The 15,309-nt window shown below is 40.3% G+C and overlaps 1 protein-coding gene and 1 pseudogene across 3 annotated transcripts in view; one reads left to right on the forward strand and one right to left on the reverse strand.

Annotated features, from left to right (window-relative positions):
• LOC120466956 (uncharacterized) overlaps nt 1-15,309 on the reverse strand; it is an 81,457-nt gene that overhangs the window by 17,349 nt on the left and 48,799 nt on the right. The window lies entirely within an intron of this gene.
• LOC148977664 (uncharacterized) lies at nt 10,991-13,374 on the forward strand (annotated as a pseudogene).

Genomic DNA, 15,309 nt, shown 5'->3' on the forward strand with positions numbered 1-15,309 from the left:
TCATCTTGATTACCTACCTACTACTAAAACTAGGGGAAAATGGTCCAATGACTGAGCAAGATAGGCAATTTGGTGACCATTTTGATATGCAAATTAGAAGGTAAAAAAAATGAAACTTTCGCTTGGGTACCGTTTATTTTGGACTTAGCACCCTTGAAATATGTAAGGTAGGCCAGTTCCCAACTTGTACCCATAAATGCTCCTCACTTTCACTTTTTGGGTACATCCCATTCAGACTATGGTGGTGTGCATGGCATTTTTGTAACTTTGTGCGGCTCAGCTTCCGAAGATGCACAACTTCGAGCTATTTCTGGCAAAGCAGATACGTCACCACCATCATCTACACTCACCGGCCACTTTATTAGGTACACCTGTCCAACTGCTCGTTAACACTTAATTTCTAAGCAGCCAATCACATGGCGGCAACTCTGTGCATTTAGGCATGTAGACATGGTCAAGACAATCTCCTGCAGTTCAAACCGAGCATCAGTATGGGGAAGAAAGGTGATTTGAGTGACTTTGAACGTGGCATGATTGTTGGTGCCAGAAGGGCTGGTCTGAGTATTTCAGAAACTGCTAATCTACTGGGATTTTCACGCACAACCATCTCTAGGGTTTACAGAGAATGGTCCGAAAAAGAAAAAACATCCAGTGAGCGGCAGTTCTGTGGGCGGAAATGCCTTGTTGATGCCAGAGGTCAGAGGAGAATGGCCAGACTGGTTCGAGCTGATAGAAGGGCAACAGTGACTCAAATAACCACCCGTTACAACCAAGGTGGGCAGAAGAGCATCTCTGAACGCACAGTACGTCGAACTTTGAGGCAGATGGGCTAAAGCAGCAGAAGACCACACCGGGTGCCACTCCTTTCAGCTAAGAACAGGAAACTGAGGCTACAATTTGCACAAGCTCATCGAAATTGGACAATAGAAGATTGGAAAAACGTTGCCTGGTCTGATGAGTCTCGATTTCTGCTGCGACATTCGGATGGTAGGGTCAGAATTTGGCGTCTACAACATGAAAGCATGGATCCATCCTGCCTTGTATCAACGGTTCAGGCTGGTGGTGGTGGTGTCATGGTGTGGGGAATATTTTCTTGGCACTCTTTGGGCCCCTTGGTACCAATTGAGCATCGTTGCAACGCCACAGCCTACCTGAGTATTGTTGCTGACCATGTCCATCCCTTTATGACCACAATGTACCCAACTTCTGATGGCTACTTTCAGCAGGATAATGCGCCATGTCATAAAGCTGGAATCATCTCAGACTGGTTTCTTGAACATGACAATGAGTTCGCTGTACTCAAATGGCCTCCACAGTCACCAGATCTCAATCCAATAGAGCATCTTTGGGATGTGGTGGAACGGGAGATTCGCATCATGGATGTGCAGCCGACAAATCTGCGGCAACTGTGTGATGCCATCATGTCAATATGGACCAAACTCCCTGAGGAATGCTTCCAGCACCTTGTTGAATCTATGCCACGAAGAATTGAGGCAGTTCTGAAGGCAAAAGGGGGTCCAACCCGTTACTAGCATGGGGTACCTAATAAAGTGGCCAGTGAGTGTATACTGGCACCCATTTTGCGCTTCTCTACATTTACAAAATTATCTTAAAAAAGCAGAAATAAGCCTTTTCGATGAAAATAAAGGTCCATGTTTAATAAAAATGTTCATGAAATTAAATGCAAATGTTTAAAAAGTTTAAAAATTGAAAAGATTTCAGAGAATGTTGTTTGATTTAGTATTATACGTATGTTTACATGTCCATATATTTTATTCTAATGTCACAAGTAATAATCTCAGTAAATAAAGTTAACTGGGTTTCACACAATTCACAGTTTTGTAGCTTGGGTTTGGTGAAGTGTAATAAAAAACAAACATCTTCACATGCATCTTATAGGCCATTGCACACCGAGTTTGAAATTCGCATCCAAAATTTTCGCATTTAAAAAAAAAAAATTCTACCTCACGTTATGTCAATCACGCTTGCACACTGCCTCGGAAACTTTCGTCCGTCAAAAAAAATTGGGTTAGATTTTCTGCGTTTTTCGCATCCACAGACAGCATTTTGAGAGGTTTTTGACAATTCAGGGCCGGGGGGAGCTTGTTCCACACATCATTGCACATGCACAGTCCTTTCAGTTTCGATTTTCAATTTGATCAAGTGTTTATATGTTCTCTCGATCGGATTAGAAAAGGAATAAACCTCCCCTTTCAATCAGATCGAAATTTCGGATCGACTAAGGTGTGATTGAGCAGCCAATTCGATAACTAATGTGGGTACAATATATAACCTGTAGCCTATACAGCTGTTCCGTCTGCCCAGTGCTTCCGCCGGGTTGTGTGTGTGTGTGTGTGTGTGTGTGTATGTCTGTAACCACACCTTAGACATACTGCCAGTCTCTGTTCAGGATTGATTGGTTCACAGAAATTGGTGATCTTCTTTTTAATATGTTGCTCCAGAATCAAAGCAAAGCATCAAAATGTTCCACTGACAATCTGAAGTAAATTTTGAATCGATCGGGATAAATTCGCAACTCCTTGATAAGGAGGTGGAACTCTCCTTCCTCTTGGTGAAATTTCAGTATTAGATGGACCCAAAATTTTCTCTTTCTTCTCTTTGAAGAGAGATGGCAACAAAATCATCCTCACTGCTTGACGAATCCATTTTGTATTGTTGTGCATTTTTTTTCGGACTCAGTGTGCAAGGTTTCTGTGCGTGACAAATTTTTAGGCTGACGAACACGAAAAAAAACACATGCGAAAATTTTGGACTCAGTATGCAATGGCCTTATGTCTTCTCGCCACTGCTTCATGGTGGTTTAGAGGAAATTCCTCTGAGAAATTACACTGAGTCCCTGTCATTTCAAATAATAGTACAGTGGCGAGCACGTCAAGTAAAAAGCCAGTTTTTCTTCTGGTCTTCACCACCGTGGCCGCCCGAGGGGTCTTCACCGCCGTGGCCGCCCGAGGAGTCTTCACCGCCCTGGCCGCCTGCACAGCCTGATCCGCTCTGTTCCTTTTCTGCTCCACGGACCTGGCCCTCCATCCCGCCCCCCAGATCTGCCTCCGCTCCACCTCCCACCTGAACAGTTTTGTTTTTTTGAGCGTCTGGAAGCCGCTCTTTGGGGGAGGGCTATGTCACGATTCATGTTTGTGGTTCCCTGTCTTTTCATGTTCAGCTGTTTCCCGTTTTGTTGATTAGTCTCCCCAGGTGTTTCTGATTAGCCCCGCCCCCTTGTTACCTTGTTTAGCCTGTTTGTCTGTGTATTTATAGCCCTTGTGTTTCACTTGTTAGTTTGTCAGTTGTTGTACATGTTATGGTTGCTTTTGTTTCCTCGTGGTTTTGTTCCTTTGTTCTAATTAGTTAGTATTTATTTTAATTTCATTAAAAGTTCCTGCATTTAGATCCTCACCTTTGCCTTCGTTCCTCTGCACGTAACAGAGTGTGTGACTATAAATACTTTGCTTTAAAAGTACAAAGTAATGACCCATAAAGAATTAACGTACAATATATTGTATTAACATTGCAAAGAACCAACAGGAAAATAAATGTGTGCCTGAACTAGCAGCCTAATTGTAGTAGTAAAATAATAATATAAAACCAACCGGTACAGCCAAGTGTTTTTCCTCCTCTGGGTGGAAACGTGTTATATGACTTCTCATATTTGTTGTGTTTCTGAAATATTTTAGTTTTATTCTACAAAGCTTACAAAATATTTCCACACGTCAGCTTTTAACAAGGAGGGTGTTTGGATTTCACGCTCAGCCATATGTGCATGCCACAGACAGTCCGGGTACTGCACTTCCGAGCTTCAGAGTTCCGTCTTTTGTGTTCCGTCAATATTACGTTATTAAAATCTTTTAATAGATTGTTACCCCACCCCAGTAACAAGCAGGAAAATTAACTAATTTATACTGTAAGTATTTTAGAACTAAGAGGTATTTATTCTACTATTATGGTAGGCAACAATCTTACTTTTTTATTATGGGGAAGCTATTGTAATGCGTCTAGTGTCTGTAGAAAGGCGCACAATGAAGGAGATGGTGATGGATGCAAAGTATTTTAAAACAATGACAAACTTCACATCATCACACAAACAATAACCGACAAGGGACTGAACAGAATGTCTCGGTTATGTAACCCTCGTTCCCTGAAGGAGGGAACAGAGAAGTAGTCGACGTGTCGACTGATTGGGATCATGCTTATAGAGCCTTAGCCTGACTACGTCAGACTTCCTACTTCCGCTAATTTCATTTCGCTCCTGTAGTCAGTCTGAGATAGCGGCCTATCTTTCAGTTTTCCACCGGCCTGAAAACAGCCGGCCAATCAACAAACAGAGGGCGGGCTGAGAGCCGTTACGTAGACGCTAAGCGCCGAGTTTACATTGTAGGTTAGAGAAATCGAAAACCGAAACAACCGCAGAAATGTGAAACAAGACACGGGATGCTATTCGCTCTGTTATGGAGAACATTCCGGGGTTTTTCAAACTGAAGCAAAGGTCGTTTACACCCATGTTCACTCCGGTATTTCGCTCACATCATCAGTGTTTACAGCTAGGACCGGCGCATGCACTTCTGCCGCTCTAGGCAAAAAACAATTTTGCTGCCCCTCTATTTGCAACCAGCATGCTTGGCCATTATGTAGCTTGCACAACGCGCATACACTTTTGATTATCTCATCAACACAGATATGCAGCCGTTTTTATTTTTGCAAATCATTATAACAAGGAAAAATATTAACACTTCAAGCTTAGGCATTTAGGCTACCCAATTTTGGCCATAACTATGCATAACTATATGGACATAACTTACCCCCATTCAACGTCAGTTCTCCATCTTTTAAGGCAGGGACAAGAGAGTCGGTCTCCTCGGCTGTGAACGCTCCTGGTGCGCTCTTATTATCATATTATTATTTTCATAATAATAATCCACCATATTTCGTTTCGACATCCTGCTGCATTAGTCCCAGATATGTGATTCATGAACGATCTGTTCATTGTGTATGTCACGTGACAAATGAACGTAAGACTCGGAAGGTAAAGTGATTATTTATGTTCCCTGTAAATCATTTTTTACTGCATTATGATTTCTTAATTAAGAATATGATCAACATTGCGTAGGTGGATGTGATCGGGGAATTTGGCTGTTAAAATTATAACATTAAGCCACTTAAATAAACGAAATGACTCGAATGACTCAGAAAATCAGTAAAATGAACTTGCTATTCATGACTCGCGAGAGCAGCGGCTCGGTTTCGCCCTCGCGGCGCTGCGGGGTGGCCGCAACTCAGTAATTCATATAACCTAGTTTGTGATGTTCATTCCCGGTTGGCACACATTTTGCAGTCCTTACAAAAGCGCCGCTCCCTGTTTACAGTGGAAGTTCGATCATAGATTTGAGTTCGATGCATAATGTCTCGATGCGGCCGTGTCGGTGCATAACATACGTCATAAATAAACTTATCTGATTGGCTTACGGGTAACCAATGATTTTAAACTTCAGAGAAGCGCCCCCTTGCGATAGAGAAAACACTTCTCTATTATGCCATTCCAGACTCTGTCTACGAAGCAAAGTGAAGTAGCAGAGTCTGGTATTACCAGGTTAATAGAGCCTGTCATCTACAAGTACTATTAAAATGAGCCAATGCAATTGGTGTGCGTGAAATGCATTACTCACTCCGCCCCCATGGCGTGGGTATAAATATGGAAGTGGATGCACACACTAGTTGTTTTTCGCTGAGGAGCCGAGCGTAAATCTGAGTCAATGGTGATCCAGCAATAGTGGCCGACGGGACTACGTCTCCGTTCCCTCCTTCAGGAAATGAGGGTTACATACGTAACCGAGACGTTCCCTTTCAGTCGACTGATTGGGTTTCCAATTAAAACGAAGTTAACCCCCTGAGGTCAAGTAACACGCCGCCGCGTTATACTGGGTTTTTTTTTTTTTCACATAGCTGCAACCTAGACTTAAAATACTAAGTCATTAATGGTCATATAAATAAAATCAATACATGATTATAAACTATAGAGGTCTTCTTTTTTGTGTACACTCTTATTAACATCAAAACCTTGTTTTTTTGTAAAACAAATGAAATAAACAGGGTGTGTTTTCAGCTCACTCTGTCTCCGCAAAAATCTTTCTGAAATGCATCTGAAAAATGAACTGCAACTCAGTAAATACTTGTCACAGAGACATGAAAGTGAAATTCTCTTCTTTTAAATGAATTTATATAAAAAACTACTATTCTCAGTTGATGTAATCTGTATGAAAAGAGAGAGATGTCAGTCTTTTTCCTTTCACCTAATTATAGCGGATGACGTGTTAATGTGTCCATGCCCACTGAGAGCTCACGCTATTCAAACGCTAATGTTGAAGGTGCAATGTGTAAAAAAATTGAGTATCTATAAACCGAAATGCAATATGACATCCATAACTATGCTTTCAGTAGTATATAAAGAACTTGCTTAACCCTCTGGGGACCAAGGGCTATTTGGCCTCCTTGGAATGTTCTGACATGCCCTGACATCTGTATTTTTTCAGCTGCTTATAAACATATTAATGGCAAAGGTGAAATTCCACTATATTTAGCAGAAACAGGGCAACAATAACTTATGAGCAACATGTTTGTACTTTTGAGAGAATATTGTTTATGCGTGGTTATTGTAAAAATTAAAAATGAAAGTTTCTGAAATAAGGTCACAAAACACATACTAAATATGTGTCCACAAGACTTTTGACTAATTGATGTTGTTGCTTAGGGTTTTTTCTTCACAATGATCTGAAAATCATCCTCCTAATCGTTCACATAAAACTGTGAATTGGGTTATATTGTGAAAAACGTTTATTTATTTTTTTTGCCAAGGCAATATGCGAATGGGCGTGAACAAGCCAGCCCCATCATGAATAATTAGGTGATTCTCACCTGAGAGACAAAGACACGCATAATAATGAGCCTTTCATTCAGGTGAGTCAGACAAGAAAAAATTGAAAGGACAACATATATATATATATATATATATATATATATATATATATATATATATATATATATATATATATATATATATATATATATGCGAAGTTCAAAAGCCTCTAAGTGCTATTTGAAATGTTCTTCTAGAATGATCATTTTTAACAAGCTTGTATATTTAAGTTCAGTAATTTCACTTAAATGACAATTAATAGGTAGTCTTCATTGCAATTTAAGTGAAATTACTGAACTTAATTATAAAAGCTTGATAAAAATGATAATTCTAAAAATGATCATTATAGAAAAAAATTTCAAATGGCACAGAGGCTTTTGCATCTAAACTCTTCATATAAATATAAAATCAAAGTATAAATGAAAGTCAAAACCCATTTTTAGTCATACCTGGAAACAAATCCTGGTCAAATAGGTTATGGGCCGTTTTGTAGAAATGTTTGGTTTGTAAGGAAGGACTTTCCTAAGACTGAATTTAGGAATTCGAAACTGCAGTAAAACAATAAAAACTTACTAATCTGTAAAAGAGATCAAAGGGACAGAGGGCACCACACAACTGGCACAACCCGATATCTTCCCCCCCATGTTGTGGTTCTTGACTCTGCACAATATCTTCTCTCCTCCAGGGCTCATTCAGGCATTCAAATCTCACCAACCTCCTGCCCCCAGCTGTGTTATGCAAGGGCAAAATAAATACTTCTGGCGCGAGTGGTAAAATTGTTTAATTCCTGCAGCAGCAGAACAGGCAGAACAAGAAAACAACGCCTGTTCTTCTGTTGTGGGAGATGCCCCAATAAAGATTTGGGTGATAGGTGTTTATTGTTCTTTTGCTTGTGAATCTAAGGTTTTCCCTTTTCATGTTTGGTATCATTTTAAGTGTCTCAGTGCGATTGGTAAAATGGTCTTCATTTCATTACAGTTATTGGAAATAGGAGAAAGATTGAGAACTTAGGAGATTCCAGTTCTCCTCCAAGGGTGATGTCTTTTCAAGATATCTCCCCTCTCCCCCGAGACCAGGTGTTACCCCCTGGGGTATAGGAATGGACCCAAAACAAACTCTGAAAGCGATTGGTACAACCCTTTTGTTCTGGTCTGGGTATTTAAGGCTAGGTAACAGAGCAGTCTTCGGGAACCTGTAACCAGGAAAACCCCCATACAGTGCTGTGTCAGTGTTTTCCCGGTGGAAAGCACTCACACACTACTGTGTGTCTCTGTCAGGAATGCATTGCTTACTTTTAGAATCATCTTTGAGTGATTGATGTCATGTATTTACTATTTCTGAATTGGCATGATACATTTTTTCCTGACAAATAAATGTTACATCTTGATTTACTCTGGAGTATTCTGACGTCATTATTTTAGTAAATTATAGGAGGCTGGTGCTACCGCAAATCTTGCAGGATAGGTCAAACTAAAGGCACAGATGTGAATGGAGCAGTAGGCACGTCCTCTGAAGACCTTTTGATTTCTGTCTATCACTGATTTAGCAAGTTGTATGGAAGTTGCTAAAATAAACTACATTCTTTGTACGTGTGAGCAGTAGGCAACCGACTTAAGAAGTATTAGTTAACCCTGCACCCTCTGACTAAATACAGAACTGACAAGGTTTGTGTCCGTGAGAAACACGATCTGGCCACCGTGATCTCTGTGCGGCATCGGGTCCATAATGAACGAATAATTGAAAGTGTAAGAAACACAGACATATCAAAGATCTAAATTAAATTATAATCAATAGTTTTCTAATAAGAAACACAATCTAAACTTGATCATCAGTAAAAATTGGAGTCAGATTAAGCGTAGAGCTAAAGCAATATTGAAACTAAATTCTAATAAATTAAGTGAACTCAACTGGAGCGCTGAAAAGACATACACGCATTATCCCTTCGCCCAGCCATTGGATTCCGTCCTTGGGCCAATGGGTGGACCTTACAAAGTGGTGACAGGCCCTCCGTGATCTCCAGATTGCGAGTGTCTTTTCAGCAAAATATTGGAACTTGCAACTAGTAAGAGGTTTGATCTCCTTCTCTTTCTCCAGCTGTTGTGGTAAGTCAATTCTTTTTGCCTTTTAGAAGTGTTGAGGGAACATGCAGACGCACCTCATATAGACACATTTGTAGAATGGGTCGGCATACCCAGTTAGACCGGAGAACGCAAAATCCGGTGGGGCTTGAGAATTAATGAAACCACATGCTAGGGACATGATAGCAGCAGCGTAGATGAGAAATGATATCCCTTGCTTTAACTTTAAATAACCCTTGTTTGCCCACGCAACAAGAGATGAAACCAAAATTGGAATAATTTCATTCAAATTTTATCCTGGTACTCAACAGAGGGATGTAAACTAAAAACTTAAAAATCTGAGGGTAAATATGTAATTTGATTAATTTGTGTGCTGCAACAAGATTGCAACATTGAAGTAAGAAAATGATCATGCTGACTTGTGAAAAGGTCTTGTGATTTGATGATCTAAAATGTAACAAGTAAAAATATCTCACTTGAATCATTTGTGTGCAAAATGAAAAGTTGGACTAAACAGTGCAATGAAATTTGAATATTTCAAAAGAAATGATCTGGGAAAATGACCTCTCAGTCCTAGAGAACAGCTGCCATACAGAAGTCCTAGTGACTGAAATTCAAAAGAATATGCAAACTGTTAAAACTAATACATATAATGATTAGTGTGTCACTAAAAGGCTTGTAGCCAGGCCTGATCGTTTCACCCATGCACAGCTGGTTCTTGTCCCATGAGGGAAGTTAGACAAAGAATGAATTACATCAAATTAATCGTTATTTTTTGAAAATCTTACAAGAATGCTAAAAAATGCATGACTGATGTCCCAAAATATGGTTTAAACAACACCATTTAAGGCACAGTCTTATAAAACATAGCTTTTAATTTGATATTAAATCATACTTTGCAATCGCTGTGCTCTTGTATGTTTTCAGAGGTCTCAAAAGACACTGACAAAAGTAACAAGCCAAAAACAATGGCACCCTCAATCAGACCCCTTTGTCCAACCATTTTTTCATATTCAAATGGATTCTTAATAGAATGCAATTGATAAAATCTCGGCCTAAAACAAGATAATAATTGTGTCCAATTCTATATTGTATGCACAGAAATTTTTAAAGTGAGCAATGATTTGACCCATGGTTCTCTCAGTGCTTGCAGTGCATTGAATGTTTACCGTATCAGCTATAGCTTTCCAGCTTAGTTTGTTGCTGTGCACACAATGCTCATGGCAGCACAACTGGAGCTGCAGGGCCAAATGCCTTCTAAAAGATCAGGGAGAAGATAACAAGTCAGTATGGACATTTACTCAGAAGAGACCCCAGACACCAGCAAATAAAATTAGTTTTGATTTATACAATTTTCTAGAATATAAATTATATTATGACCAGATATAATATATGTTATACTAATGTCCAGGAATGGCTTTAATCTCTTGATGATTCAGCATTGGTTTAGAAGAAGAAAGGATGTTGAAGAAGAATGAAAAGAATCAGAATGTAGGAAGAGGGAATGTGCATGTAGGGAGTAAGATGGCAGGAACACTACTAGTGTTGAAATGGGGTGAAGAAGGAGACAATGGATGGTTAGAGAAAGGATTGTTAAGAAAGAAAACTGAAAAGAAAAAAATAGTGAGAAAGAACTTCTTAACCTTTTATTTGTGCAAGAATCTTTAATGAGGAAAATTACAATGTCCAGTATGTACCAACTAAAATGATCAACTTGATTGACATGTCTTGAAAGTCCATCCAAAGCCACAGGATAATATCATTTTGATCTAATAGATCTTTAACCCAGTAACAAGGGGAGATACAAGTTTTAATGTTCTCTTGCAACAAAACCACAAACAAAGTGGTGCAAGTGTTAAATTCCTCTCTGGGAACATCAGCTCACATGGGATCTGATCAGGGAATATATGTTACTGGACATGTAAGGAAAGTTGTGTGAAATGTAATCATCAGTCATCTACTGTCCTTATGGACCTCAGAGATCTAAATGGTCAAGAGTTTGAATGGCACCATAAATTCTAAATGCCAAACAAACGAGCACAGCACCACACCTGGTGATCTAATTGCTCTGAACACAGATCTGGCTAGTGTAAATAAACAGCAGCATGTGAAGAGATTTCCCCAGCAGATATGGGTGTCCTACTGCTCACAACACAGCAGACTGTGTGAGTTTAACTGCAATAGCAGTAAGATCTGACCATTAACACTCAGTTTAATTGGCCTTTTCTTTGCAGAAACATGATCATGATCATGATACATGTTGTTGTAAACTAAAACAAAATTTCTTCTAATGGAATAAAATCTTAACAGATCAAAGCCATCAGTAACAACCTTCTGGCTTAGGCCATCAAAGAAATATTGAGATGGTACCATCTATTTGACTGCAGTTTGTGTAAAGGCTCAAGATTAAACTGTGATGTTCTCTCTAGGTCTATTCCCTTACAGGCTGACAACTGACTTTCTTCAGAACCAGATTCCACAAGGGTCTGGTCCTGCCTGCATCAAGCAGGACACACAACTTGACATGTAGGAGATGGGTGGAGAAACTTCAAGGGGCTGCTCACACCTTATAACACTACGGAAGTAGCTATACTCTATGTGGCCTCCCGGTGTAGCACCGGAACTAAATTATGCAACACAGATTATAATGATATAGACAACACCCATCTCCTATGCATAAACATACACAATACACCCCATGACTATGACAACCTTAGAACATCTCTACCTGGCATAGATCATAGGACTATTCAGGTCAAAATTATTCACATAATGCAAACAATACATCATTCACCTTCATACATATAGGACAAGGGAAATTATTTGAATAATTTCTTTCTAAACATTTTTACAGCAGTACAGTCTTGTCAACTTCCTGAATGTAAACGCTGTGATGTGCTAAGAACATGTGCATGGCTATAGTCACACATCAATTGCTTTAAATTCCACATTTAAAATCTAAGTGAGACCTGTTCATCAATGCAACTGGTCTTTGGACAAAATGTTGATGATCCAGTCGTTAGAGTTGTTGCAAACCAGGAGGGCCCCCTAGTTTCCAACAAATGACTAATGACAATAAAAAATATAAAAACATATCTAAAATGCAGGCATTTCTATTGGTCAACTATACAATTCCCAGCCAGACCTGCACTATTGAGTGTGACTTAGCCTGTACATCAAATGCACAGAGGATGATTTTAAAGGTTAAACTAGAGAGTTCAAATCTCTGTTCCGGTACATTTCATTCTCTAACTGAACATATTAAAACCTTAAGGTTCAATTGATGATTTGCACTTAAACAACTAATGCAGACAATTTTATAATTATGAAATTGTGTAGTTCCATGATTAATTATTTGATTTATTTTAATTATGCATACCGCTGGTAAATATACTAGTTATGTTGACGTTCTGATACACTTCCTTAATTTATCCAGACCCAATCTAAATTCCACAACCACATCACTGTGGTGGTGAAGAATTTGGTGATTAAATGAGACCTGGCCACTAAATATATGATTCTGAAAGAGACCTTATTTACCACTCGCACTTTTGACATGACTGCATCATGTCTTGCTTTTGTGTTCTTGTGTTTAACAACCTTTTCCCCAATTTGACAAGAACTACAAATGCATCATTGTTGAATTATTGCAGGGTCATTCTGATGCTGTTCAAGTGTCTCACACACAGTGGTGCATCGTCAGTGAGATGAACTTCTCCTATGGAGGTCTGACCTGCCCTGCGAACCACACGTTCTGTTTGGAAGTAAAAGAGGACTTTTCAATGGCACAGATAAACATCCTGGGAAGGGTTCCAATGGACACTGATGTTTCTCCCTGGTGAGAGGACACCTTCTATGAACAAAGTACTCAAGCTCTGGTCAATACAATGGACTTGGTGCAAGAAATCATCTTACAGACCGAGTATCATCTGAACCAAGCTCAAGTGGAAGCAAATCTGGCGAGAAAGACTGCAGAAATCCTGTCCAGATCCTCGACCCGGTCAGCGAGGTATGCGTACACCTGGTGGGACTGGACGTTCCGTGGATGCGTCCTCGCCAGTGGAATAATCTTCTTCGTCACACTCTGCCGGTGCTGCTACTTCAGGTGCCTAATCCGCACAATGCGCACGTCGACGAACGTGGCCATCGCGCTCAGCCCTTTAAAGGTACCTGCGCTACGGAAACTGTAACCAGAAGTGGACTTAATAAAATTGTGGCCCCTCAGGAACTGATCTGAATCTGCCCCAAGGGGCCAGGGGTCGAAACTGTAAGGAAGGACTTTCCTAAGACTGAATTTAGGAATTCGAAACTGCAGTAAAACAATAAAAACTTACTAATCTGTAAAAGAGATCAAAGGGACAGAGGGCACCACACAACTGGCACAACCCGATATCTTCCCCCCCATGTTGTGGTTCTTGACTCTGCACAATATCTTCTCTCCTCCAGGGCTCATTCAGGCATTCAAATCTCACCAACCTCCTGCCCCCAGCTGTGTTATGCAAGGGCAAAATAAATACTTCTGGCGCGAGTGGTAAAATTGTTTAATTCCTGCAGCAGCAGAACAGGCAGAACAAGAAAACAACGCCTGTTCTTCTGTTGTGGGAGATGCCCCAATAAAGATTTGGGTGATAGGTGTTTATTGTTCTTTTGCTTGTGAATCTAAGGTTTTCCCTTTTCATGTTTGGTATCATTTTAAGTGTCTCAGTGCGATTGGTAAAATGGTCTTCATTTCATTACAGTTATTGGAAATAGGAGAAAGATTGAGAACTTAGGAGATTCCAGTTCTCCTCCAAGGGTGATGTCTTTTCAAGATATCTCCCCTCTCCCCCGAGACCAGGTGTTACCCCCTGGGGTATAGGAATGGACCCAAAACAAACTCTGAAAGCGATTGGTACAACCCTTTTGTTCTGGTCTGGGTATTTAAGGCTAGGTAACAGAGCAGTCTTCGGGAACCTGTAACCAGGAAAACCCCCATACAGTGCTGTGTCAGTGTTTTCCCGGTGGAAAGCACTCACACACTACTGTGTGTCTCTGTCAGGAATGCATTGCTTACTTTTAGAATCATCTTTGAGTGATTGATGTCATGTATTTACTATTTCTGAATTGGCATGATACATTTTTTCCTGACAAATAAATGTTACATCTTGATTTACTCTGGAGTATTCTGACGTCATTATTTTAGTAAATTATAGGAGGCTGGTGCTACCGCAAATCTTGCAGGATAGGTCAAACTAAAGGCACAGATGTGAATGGAGCAGTAGGCACGTCCTCTGAAGACCTTTTGATTTCTGTCTATCACTGATTTAGCAAGTTGTATGGAAGTTGCTAAAATAAACTACATTCTTTGTACGTGTGAGCAGTAGGCAACCGACTTAAGAAGTATTAGTTAACCCTGCACCCTCTGACTAAATACAGAACTGACAAGGTTTGTGTCCGTGAGAAACACGATCTGGCCACCGTGATCTCTGTGCGGCATCGGGTCCATAATGAACGAATAATTGAAAGTGTAAGAAACACAGACATATCAAAGATCTAAATTAAATTATAATCAATAGTTTTCTAATAAGAAACACAATCTAAACTTGATCATCAGTAAAAATTGGAGTCAGATTAAGCGTAGAGCTAAAGCAATATTGAAACTAAATTCTAATAAATTAAGTGAACTCAACTGGAGCGCTGAAAAGACATACACGCATTATCCCTTCGCCCAGCCATTGGATTCCGTCCTTGGGCCAATGGGTGGACCTTACAGGTTCAAGTTTAAAACATCTTGAAAAGAAAATAATATGAGCAGAAACTTTCTAACTAAATGAATGTTCGTTCACATACCCGAATCATATTTAAACACTCGTTTTGGTTTTACATAACGAATCGGTTACCTAACGTAACCTCGGTTCTCTCTAGATGAGGGAACGAGTATTGCGTAAGCTAGCTTACGCTACGGGAAAGATTCATCTTTGCTGAGAAGGTTGGCGGGGAGGCCCATCCTGCGGCCACACAAATGTCGTGAATGGAAGTTCCGCAGGACCATGCCCATGATGAGGCCATGCCTCTAGTGGAATGAGCCCTGATGCCCAGAGGGCAAGGCAGGTCTTTTGAGGCGTAAGCAGAGGCGATAGCGTCCACTATCCATCTAGACAGTGTCTATTTTGAGGCGGCCAGACCTTTGGTGCGGCCACCGAATGACACGAACAGCTGCTCCGAGCTTCTGAACGCGGCAGCGCGTGTAGTGTACAATCTCAGAGCCCGGACTGGGCAAAGGAGATTGGCGTCACGTTTGCTATCGGATGCAAGCAGAGCCGACAG

The sequence above is a fragment of the Pimephales promelas genome, chromosome 8 (assembly GCF_988280905.1).
Source record: "Pimephales promelas chromosome 8, fPimPro1.hap1.1, whole genome shotgun sequence".
Classification (NCBI taxonomy): domain Eukaryota; kingdom Metazoa; phylum Chordata; class Actinopteri; order Cypriniformes; family Leuciscidae; genus Pimephales; species Pimephales promelas.